The 10,926-nt window shown below is 44.6% G+C and overlaps 1 long non-coding RNA gene and 1 other non-coding gene across 3 annotated transcripts; both read left to right on the top strand.

Moving 5' to 3' along the window:
• The first annotated feature begins 7,014 nt into the window (after nucleotides 1–7,014).
• LOC123144428 (uncharacterized) lies at nucleotides 7,015–10,097 on the top strand. 2 transcript variants are annotated; one of them, XR_006471456.1, is made up of 3 exons: nucleotides 7,058–7,671; nucleotides 8,320–8,519; nucleotides 8,772–10,097. It is a non-coding gene; the product is annotated as an uncharacterized lncRNA (long non-coding RNA). The 2 variants fall into 2 exon arrangements; XR_006471455.1 differs by having other exon boundaries at nucleotides 7,015–7,671; nucleotides 8,320–10,097.
• On the top strand, nucleotides 9,604–9,666 carry LOC123146645 (small nucleolar RNA snoR101). Its single transcript, XR_006472855.1, has one exon. It is a non-coding gene; the product is annotated as a small nucleolar RNA snoR101 (small nucleolar RNA).
• Nucleotides 10,098–10,926: the final 829 nt, after the last annotated feature.

Below are 10,926 nucleotides of genomic sequence, written 5' to 3'. Positions count from 1 at the left end.
GGTTTCGGTGCGGCTACTCCTGCTTGTATCGCCGCCACGACGCGGTCGCTGCCGAGCACTTGCCTAAGGTCATCAGAAGGTAGGTGTACCATGAATCCGAATCGTCCTGTCAGGTTCCAATCTATCCCGATCTTTTTTAGAATGTCAAAAGTAGCTCATTGCTGAATCCGTCCTGAATGAACCCCCATCCCAGGAAAGTGATCTACCACCGGATCCAGAGCATGACTCTAGACTCCCGCAACACGAGTTCCACTTCGAGTTTTGCGCAACCCAGAATTACCAAAAGCTGAGTTGTGTGCACGGGCACACTCCCGTTCGACGTGTATGCACGGAGGGATTTGACATTGGCAGGCGGTTTCTCGGTTTCCCCTTAGAGGTTAGTGCTAAGTTCATCATTTTACTTGAGTTAATGCCACCGCTCATCCTATATACTATTTAACATTGGCAGGGATATGAGACTTGTGCCTTTGTTAACTGGCTGGATGAAGAATGACATGGCAGGGCTTGGAGTGTTATCACCAAGCTCGCAGAAGATAATGTACAGCTAAAGAAGAAACTGGCTGATCTGGAATGTACAATCAGTACGATGAATCAAGAAAGAATCAATCACACACAACAGATGAAAGCAAGAGACAAGAAGAAACTAGCATGTGTAGTTGTGGTTGTCGCATTAGCCATGTTCTATGCGCTATTTGCAATGATGAATATGGCTTTTGTTTGACAATATTGCTAAAGCACATCTAGATGTGCTCTAAATAATGCACATCTAGGTCCTATGCCATTGATGTTACGCGAAGATTCATGCAGATATTTTCCTTTGTCTTTTTTTCTTTTCCTTTGTAGTTTGATTATTACTGGCTTTATCAATAAGAAGAGCTCAATGTATTGCTTGCCAACTATCCTACTCCATTCGTACCGGTACCGGTGCATAATCCCAAAACTCGTTCTTTGTTTTTGTCCTGAGAAAAGAAACCAGCCAAATAGCCAATAGGAGTCCTGCGCAACCCCGGGAATTTGGAGTGACTGGGTATAAATAATTGCGGTTGATTATATCAGCGGTTAGATAATACGTCAACCCCCGCTTCAATTGGCATTTCCTCTTCTCTGCATACCCCGCTTAAGTGTCCACCATCTTCATCGTCCCCGGCAGGCCGCGCTACACACTGGCACACACTCTGCAGCCATGTCGAGCGACAGCGAGGACGACAGTTCGGCCAGCAGTCTGGCACCCGATGATAGGTCAACATCAGAATCACCACCGCTCATCTTCCATGAGTCCGGCGTCGAGCCCAGACCTTGATTATATCCGGAAGGGACGCTGCCTCCGGAGTCGTCAGACGACAACCAGACGGACGAGGAGCCGTCGGAGGACGATGATGATGAGGAGGAGGAACGGTCAAACGAGGAGGACGACGACAGCAACGACGATGATGATGGCGGCGGCGATGAAAAGCCAACGGTCGGCGGCAAGAAGCGTCCTCGCCAAAACGATGTCGCGGGGCCATCCAACGACAAGAAGAAGAAGGACTAAATTAAGCAGACCGTATATATCTCTGTTTCAGTTCGCTCATATTAATTTGTTATCTCTGTTTATCCTATCAATCTCATCGCAGACGGTTAGTAATACATATTCGACAGAGATCTTCTACATTATCGCCCACAGGTTGGTTTGTTGAAGTGTGTGCCTTAACGAGCACACAATTCACAAAAAAAGACCGTATGGGCTATCTATAATGATCGCACACAATTCTGATTACCGACCTGTTTGCCGGGTATCACACACATCTTCTTACGCCGAATCGTTTGTGTTCACCTCGATCATCACAAACGGTCCATCGGAGCGAACTATATGTCGTATATCGCACACACCTTGATCTAGCTGCCCGTTTCTGTTGTTCTATCTCATCGCAAATGGTTCGTATGGATCAATCGTATGCCCATCATCGCACACACAACTAAAATCTGAACCGTGTTTGATGTATCATTCATCGCAAACATTTTGCGTCTTTTTTGACGGGTTTTTACATTACTGTTTGCGATTAATGCATCGCACACATTATCGTAGTGTCGTGTTAGCAGCATCCCGCAGTAGTGATGGGTCGATGATGGCCATGGCGAGTTCAACCAGGGAGTCCTTCTTCGTGCTGCCCCAGACCCTATAGTGCTCACAGATTTCGACAAGGTTCTTGTAGGACAAGCCCATAACACTGAGCGCTTTTACATCGTTAGTGGGTTCCACCATAGCGAACTTGTAGTCGGTACTATTGACAAACCTGGCGAAACGGTCGCAAGGCTCTGTGGCCATGAAGTAGTGGTAGATGAGGACATGATGGCGCACGCACAACTGGGCAACGACAACCTTCTGATCTATGTTGGGATGACCGCCGGTGTACTGGAGGTCGATGCCGACCACCTTGTACTTGTCTCGAGCAAGCAGCTGCTCAACGGTGTTGATGTAGCCATCCACCACGACCGGGTCGATGGTGTACAACACCGAGAGATCCGTCTCCCTCGCGTGGGTCTCCAATTTATTCTCGCCGAACTCCATTGGAGCGCCGCTAGACAACCCCTCTCTATGTGTCCTCGTGGGTGTGCTTGTTGTGTTGTCGGGCACGGTCGAAAGGTTGAAGAGACTAAGGTTATAATGACCGCGGGAATTGAAGGGGAAGTCGGACGACATGGAATATCGGCACTCCCGGATGGCAGTTCTAATTTGCAGCGCGTAACTCCATCGTGCCGTACGTAACTGCATCGCGTGGCGACGCGCATGGCACAACCGCATGCATATGGGGCCCCCGACGTGATCGTGTGCAGACCCAACCACTGGCAGAGCGCGCGCAGAGGGATGCGAGCAGAGTGCTCCACGGTCGCCTCAACGGCAAGCAACCATATATATGCATATAGCAGTTGAACATGCAAGGAAAAGCTGTCCACAAGCCGAGCGCACCGACGGATGCAAGCAAAGCGCACCGCGGCGCCTCACCATGAGCAGAGCTTGCCGAGGGACGCGAGCAGAGGCCGGCACAGTGATACGTGGCAAATAAGACGAACTGTGCGGGCAATTTCGGAGACATCGAGCATGAATCAGATTAGAGTTGCGTGTGCGATACGTGGCATACAGTTAATCCATCCAAGTTGTTTGTGAGGGAATAAGCCGTGTGTGTTGTGGGCAAACGCTTGCTGGTATATAACCGTTTGCGATTGATGAATTCATCGCCGACGGGTTACCTAGTGTGGTCCGTGTGCGATGTGATATGCTCTATGTACAGAAGAACAATATATATATATATATATATATATATATATATATATATATATATATATATATATATATAGGGTCGCGCTATTCGTCACTCAGGGTGAGGAATTCTTATTCCTCACCCCAGTCCAATCTATGCCCTCACGACCACAACTACCAACTGTACGGAACACAATGCTTGAGGTAAAATTACTGCGTGGACAAGGAACCAAAACCCCACCAAATCGATGGTAAACTGGCAGGGTAATTTTACGATGTGTTGTGCATGCACGGAAGTCAAGGTAACCTTACAACGAGCATGGGAGTTAGTTGTGTCCTGCATGAGAGGAACAAATCTGCTGCGTAAAAAACGCCCTTTAGAAAACAAATGACTTAGCTGGAAATTTAAAGCGAGATTCCTGATTTTTTGTTTCCGATAAGGTTGTGTCCATGTATGGTAGGTATTTTACGTTAGATCAATTATTATCCCTATATATACTACTGTATTGGACTGAGTACACCAGGGCTCTACCAAAATTGAAATGTGGTAATTGACGCAAGTAACATGAACCACTAAGGGCATATACAATGATTGATAAGATAGTCGTATCTTAAGTTTTACATGTAAATTAGAGATGACAAAAAAACATATCTACAATGGGTCATCTCTTAGTCTTATCTTCAATAATTAGTTGTTCCTAAAAACATGGTGAGACAAATTGTGCTAAAAGACCATCTCTTGTCTTCTCTTAAATAAGAGAAGACAAGCCTTTTCTTATGATTTCTCTCTCCTCCACCTCATCATTCATCCTACGTGGCACTCTTAGGATAGAACCATTGTACATGCCCTAACACTTTTCTGTACGAGGCATCTTTGGTTATCGTAAGAAACATGGTCCACTAATTATTCTGTACAGAAGGCATTTTTTTGGTAACCATGGAATAACAATGTTGTCTGCCACTTAGCACTCAGTAACAAGCATCCAGAAAAATTCAGAAATCACTATTACAAAACTCAATACTCCCGATCTTGATCTTCAAACAGCTATTTGCAGGTGGCCAGAGATCTTCCATCCATGTCATCTGTTCAACATTCTCTCCAGCGACTGAAACATTCTTATCCAAGGGCTTGAAGCAACCTGGTGTCCTACTAATAGTACTTAGAGCCTTTAGGTTCACTTTTCTTCTCATCAAAACCTGAATTTTGCTATCCCCCCCAATCCATATTAATTTCTGTTGATTTAGTACAACTTTGTACTAAATCAGCGACAATTATTATGGATAGGAGGGAGTCCTCTCTATCCCTGAATAAATTAAGCATCCAACCAACTGAATAATCAAAATAATGTTACCCATGTAGTCAGATGAAGAGAGAATAGTAGGTTGCCTTCATACACAAATTGTTAGAAAACTAACACTAGAAATATTGTGGCAATGTGGCACGCTAAGCAAATGCCTACTCCTGGCCTTATAAATAAGTCTGCCTTTTCGGCCTTAAATCCTTAACTGTGTGTCAAAATGCTTGATCTGGCACCTCATGGTATACATGTAGATCAAGCAAAAATAAAGCAATGCCACAGATACATATTACATTCTTATTTCCAGCAGATAAGTGTACCATTTTCTAAAGAAAAAAACAGCTTTAATAGTTAGTACAAGAGTGTTGCTGCTACTAGAAAGCTAATTTTCTTATATTTTCTGTAGGATTATTCCAGTTAAGATTGTGAGAAAAACAGCCGACTTCGGATATAATTAAGAAATTTCTTAGAAGTAACGCAAAAAAGGTGTATAGCAAAATGAGTAAATGAAGGGAGAAGTATGCTAAAAGATATCTACATAACCAAAAGGAGCACATAGAAAATTAGAAGCAAATGCCAAACAGAAAGAAGTATATTTCAAATAGCCAAATGTGTCCCAGCTAGCAAACCACTGTTGAAAGGACCATATACTTATAACAACTCTAGTGTTGAGCTTAAACTGAAACATATGAACAAGGAAAAAAACAAAAACATCAGAAAGACTAACTAGAAGAACAGTATACTAACTAGCATTTCTATAACATTTTGAAACTATTTAGTAACAATTGGGAAAATTGTAGCTCAGTGGTTCTCACAAAAAATAACATGTTGTATGTTGTCTTTTCCTTGTCAAGTGAAAAACCAATGTCCATCTGCTAATGCCACAAACAGAAGTAGCTTTATTCTTCCTCTGATCCTGACTGAGATGTAAACCGAACTTCATGTTCATGGTGAGATGGAATGCACCAAATGCAGAGCGATTGGCTTGTGCATCGGCATGTGGTGGCAATCTCATATGTGTTTGTTTAAGTACTTGTGTTAGGCCATCCCGAAAATTGTATGCAAAAAAAGTTTTTGAAAGGAATACACCATATTGTAAGCTGTTGATCTTCAAGTTCACAAGCCTATAGGACTGAAACATGGTGAAAACATCTGTACTACCATATCTCTAGTACGATGCAGTAGTAAACTGTCGTTGTAAGGAACTTGCATATCTCACTTCCCACTTGAAATCATGCATCAAGAGGTACTGTTTGATGAGTAGAATCAGTACGTGATGACTTCTCTGTTCAGTTTAAAAGTCCTGTTCAGAACATGGAATTCCCAATAATTTGTGCAGAATTTAAACTGTTTCTAGATGTGAACTGTAGTGTTTCAACCAAGTCAATGGAGGATTTAAACAGTAGGTAGCTGCACAAAATAATGAATGCAACAACTGTACCATATTCATTCGTCTGTAGAAGCTTCTATATGATATCAATCAAAACAAATCGACACATACTCTTGTATGTTGATGGAGATGGGGCTATACTGAAGAACTCCAGCAGCGCAGACCTGGTTACCCACCATCGTGATGGGAAGAAAAGGACACCGCATCAAGAGATGAAAAGGAAGAGAAAAGCTGACTACCTTATTCCTCTGTTCTCTTTGTTGCCTCAACCTCTTCAAATTCCTGCAAGTAACAATTCATCTTTTAGTGGCTCAATGGAAATGGATCCCATGTACCAGCTGGTGGCCACCTATTTCGTTTTACCCATGGATTAAGCTCCCGAATGCCCTAATTTAAGAACCCTAGGTACAACTTCTCACCAACAACGAGGGGAGTACCCAGCAACGGGAAGAGATATGAGCAACGGGATGCGGAATACTTCTCATTATTATTGCTTGGATTCGAATCTCTTTGAACCGGTCGGGTACCTCCTTGAATCTTTTTTCTCCAAAACTAAGATATCCTAAGCTGTACCTATACAGATTCACGGGGAGATGGAAGCTTAACTACCTTTTTTCCGTCCCAATCTAAACAAGAACACAATGGATGGGAAAGAATAATCTGGTCTATAATCCGGGATGGGAGGAGCCAAGCGGAGAGCTCACCATGACGCCGCGCGTACTGGAGCAGCGCCGCCGCGGCCGTCGGAAATCAAGAATCAATGGCGGTCGATGCAGCACCGTGTCAACCCCCACCCGCCGCGTCACCCGGCACTGACGAACCCGCAGAGACGCCGAGGCCACACGCGCACTTACCAGGCCGGGACGCCGATTCTGCGCAGACCACCACACTCGCCGCCCACCGCCGCTAATCACCATCGGAGCTCCAACCGCTCGCAGTTGCCTTGCCTAACCAGGGGACCTGGCTGGGCAACCTGCTAATCCCACGACCAAAGCAAGGATTTTTTTTTAATGGCCAGGAGCTACCCGTGTGCCAAAAGTTGTGAGGTAATCTTACGTTATGCGGGCGTGAAAAAAAAGGAATTGCATCCACACGGCCGAGCGACCGAATCCTGGCTCTGTAGATGGATCGGGATGAAGAATTACTTATTCTTCTCCCTCCCCCGCCGCGCGCCGCCCCATCCCTCCCCGCCGGCGATTCGCCTCCTCCCTCCCCCGCCGCCCTGCTGCCAGCCTCCTACTTCCCCCGCCTGATGCACCCCGATGCCGCCGGACCAGACCCATGCCGCGGCGACCCCAACTTACCCCGCCTTTCTCCTTCCTCCAGCGCGCAGCCCCGCCACCCCCTCCCCCCAGCGCGCAGCCCCGCAGCCCCTCCCTCCCCCCAGCGCGCAACCCCGCAGCCCCTCCCTCCAGTGCGCCGCCCGGCATCCCCTCCCTCGAGCGTGCCGCCCCGCCATGGTCCTCCCTCCAGTGTGCCGCCAGACCACGCTCTACGCAGCGCTTCCACGGGATCCTCTGCACGCAGCCGGCGTCTCACCTCACGCCGCCGCACAACATCTTCCTTGCTTGTCGGCGTCATACAGGTTTCTTCGGCCGCCGCCCCGCCTGACCCAACTACCTCGCATTTGCACTGGGACCGGCCTTCATCGAAGTTTCTCCCAATCCTTCGACCTCGTCGTGCCATGCAGCATGCTTCAGTTCAAGAAAAATCTCAATAAAAGTTCAGAGTAGTTCACACTTCAGGTTGGATCCTTCTTTATTCAAATTTTGTTCAATGAAGTTCCCGTTTCCTGGGCTGGAGCAAGCCCCTACAAAGAAAAACATAAGTTCGAAGTCAGGAAACCAAAAAGTTCAGCCAAAATTAAAACTGTCAAAAACATGAGATTGTATGCTCGTCTACCTTTCTCATATCGAGCCGCCGATGTCTGCTTTTTCCCCATCTCTGCTTGTATGCTTTTTTCAGTTCGCCTAGTAGGGTTTTTCAGTAAACATTGTAGGCTTTTTTCAGTTCAATGGATTCCAAATAGAAAACACTGTGGCTGGGTAACGATTCATTTGTTTACTTTTCTTCTCACACTTTGCTACATGGAGCAAAAAGTGGCACGCTGATAATACAGCTTCGGTGGACTCTCAAAGTGAGAGACAGAAAAATTGGCAACGGCTGCACTGTATTTTTCTCTAGTTTTACACATTTGGTACCTATTGTCAACTAGATAAATTGATACATGCGCCATTGGAGGCTTAGCTGCCTGTCCAAACTGAGTACTGTTCGACAACAAGAGCTGCAGTAGTTTATCAGTAGATATTCATTAGCAAAATTCATGTTACAAATTTTCATGATTCAGTTCTAGTGTTTTCACCACTAATAACTAATCCATATTACTATTGTAGTTAGCACCTGGCGTCGGCCGAGGCAACCATCCCCACCTCCCCTGACCAGATCCTCCATGGCCCTCGGCCACGAGCTCGTCCACCATGGTTACTCGCAGTCGTCCAAGTGGAGCACGGACATCAGTCCAAGTAGAATTGAAGCCACCATCTTCACCAAGCTCTGCGTAGCCGTCCAAGTTGAGCACACACAACAATCCAAGGTGATGCATGATCACTAATGGATTCAGAATCTTTTATTAGTTTGAATTCTACAAGTCTCAATTCTGTGGATGCTTACTGCTCTCTGGAATGGCGATGGCGTACTATATAGAAATCTGAATGCTCACACTTTCTACTTGCTATAGCTGATACTAGGCTTTTTTCCATTATGCTACTTGCTACATGTAGTTATCATGGGTGCTGGCTGGACAGGTTGTTTTTGTTATCATGATATTAGTCAATTACTTTTACAGACCACTTATTGGAATTGGGGCTGCAATTAAAGTAGCAAAAATATGATGTATTTCAAATATCATGTTGAAAACAAGGAAGCTAACGACTCTTCATCTCAAGGTAACTAGTTTCTGAACCTATTATCTAAAACTAAAATTCTCAAGTTCCAAAACCTAAACAAACTTTGTGTTTATTTTGAATGATATTGTTCATTAAACTTTTTTAGAGAGCATCAGTTAATGCTTAGTAGGCTAGAATAAAAACTCTGAATCATGTATCTTCTACAGCTAGCTTATGTTGTCTTTGAAATTGTTATAAATCATTTCACATTAATATTTTGTATGTATCAATGGACTTGAATAGTCCACCTGTGTGCTCTGCCGCTGGTCGTTCAGGAAGCTAACCCCTGAGCTCCCGATCCCTCACCCTTCTCTCTCTCTCTCTGTGTGTGTGTGTGTGTGTGTGTGTGTGTACCATTCATTTGTTAGGGTGTGTTCCTTGTAAATTCTCTCTCCCCTCTCTCATTTCATTTATGTTCAGGATACAATGTGCAAGATGGAAAAAAGTGTGTATCGTGTAGTTCATGTTTAGATGTCGGGCAAGCTAAAAAATTAGGGCTCAAGAAATAAAAAAACCTGAACCACCGGGAAGGTCGCTGGAAACAAATCCTCTATAAGTTCACCAGTCCATTCATGATAAGATATTCTATGGAACATTTGCAAACAGTAGGGATTTTGTTTTTGGGTGTTTTCCGTTGATCTGTGCTCAAGAAACATGAGAGTCCTATTGATTATTAGTGAGAGTACAAGCTCAGAGTTTGCAAGCCTTTTGTGATTCTTAAGTGCATATGATGTCTTACACTTGATCTCTGAACTTCAGGTAAGTTCATGTTGACACTATATCAATCCTGATGTAGAAATGTATGTCTGATGTCAAGTTTTTCTTTCGGTTCAGTTCAATATCTAAAATCCGTTCAATTCAATTCTTATGTGTGGTCCAGGCAATGTGTCGCACAGCCACCAACCTCCTCTGGTTGGACCGCAGCACCACCGGCCCGTCCACAACGGTTGCTGGCAGCCGTCCAAGTTGAGCGCTGATGGTAGTCCTCTGCGTGCGTCAACTACACTCTCACATCAATCTCTCCCACTTTTCTTCTGCTATTAAAATGCATACATGTGTTCTGCTAATTGAGTAGTTGGAGATATGTGAAAAGAACACGCTCTTTAGGTGTTCAGTACAATTTATTAATTTAGTTCAGTTCAAAAATCTTATCTTAACAGTGTAATATACATTGTTGGCAAAAGATGACTAGTTGTTATAGCAAAAACAGTAGAGACTTTTTAAAATTTTCTCCAGCGCGTTCCAGTTCCCGTTCAACACCACCCGCACAATCTCGCGTGTCAACGACGCCCCTGTCTACCCCACGCGAAGCTTCAACAGAGGTCCGGTTCAGAACTTTAAATACCTCTACTCTTTTGTTTGTGTACATGTCTAAGAGGGAACTGGAAAAATGGAATTCAACATCACTAGTTTACTTAGGGGACGAATTCTGATTTTCTAGCAGTTCTAGTACATATGTTAAAAGAATTTCGAGTTGTATTGTTCTAGTCTGCTGTCATCGCAAGCTGCTATGATGTGTTGTCACCATTTATAATCATTTATAATCTGTTAATGACCGGTATGTTCTTGTTGTCAGTTCATGTGTGTCCTTGTTGTCAGGTCGTGTTCATCTTTTATAATCATTTCATGTATGTAACGCCCACGATGCGGCTATATCTCCCACGTGTCGAGGCACGACTTAGAGGCATAACCGCATTGTGGTTTTGTCGCAAGAAGTGTCATCTTCACAGAATCCCATGTAATGAACAAGAATGGGATAAAGAGTTGGCTTACAATCGCCACTTCACACAATACATAATAAAATCATACATCATTCAAGATACACACATAGGTCCGACTACGAAACCAAAATAAAAGAAGACAACCCAACTGTTAGGTCCCTGATCGTCCCAACTGGGCACCACTACTGATCAATATGAAAAGAAACAACTCAACGAACAAGATCTTCATCCAGCTCCCACTTGAGCTCAGTTGCGTCACCTGCACTGGCATCCCTGGCACCTGCAACTGTTTTGAAAGTATCTGTGAGTCACGAGGACTCAGCAATCTCACACC

The sequence above is a fragment of the Triticum aestivum genome, chromosome 6D (genome assembly GCF_018294505.1).
Source record: "Triticum aestivum cultivar Chinese Spring chromosome 6D, IWGSC CS RefSeq v2.1, whole genome shotgun sequence".
NCBI lineage: Eukaryota > Viridiplantae > Streptophyta > Magnoliopsida > Poales > Poaceae > Triticum > Triticum aestivum.
This window is presented reverse-complemented; position numbering and strand designations above follow the sequence as displayed.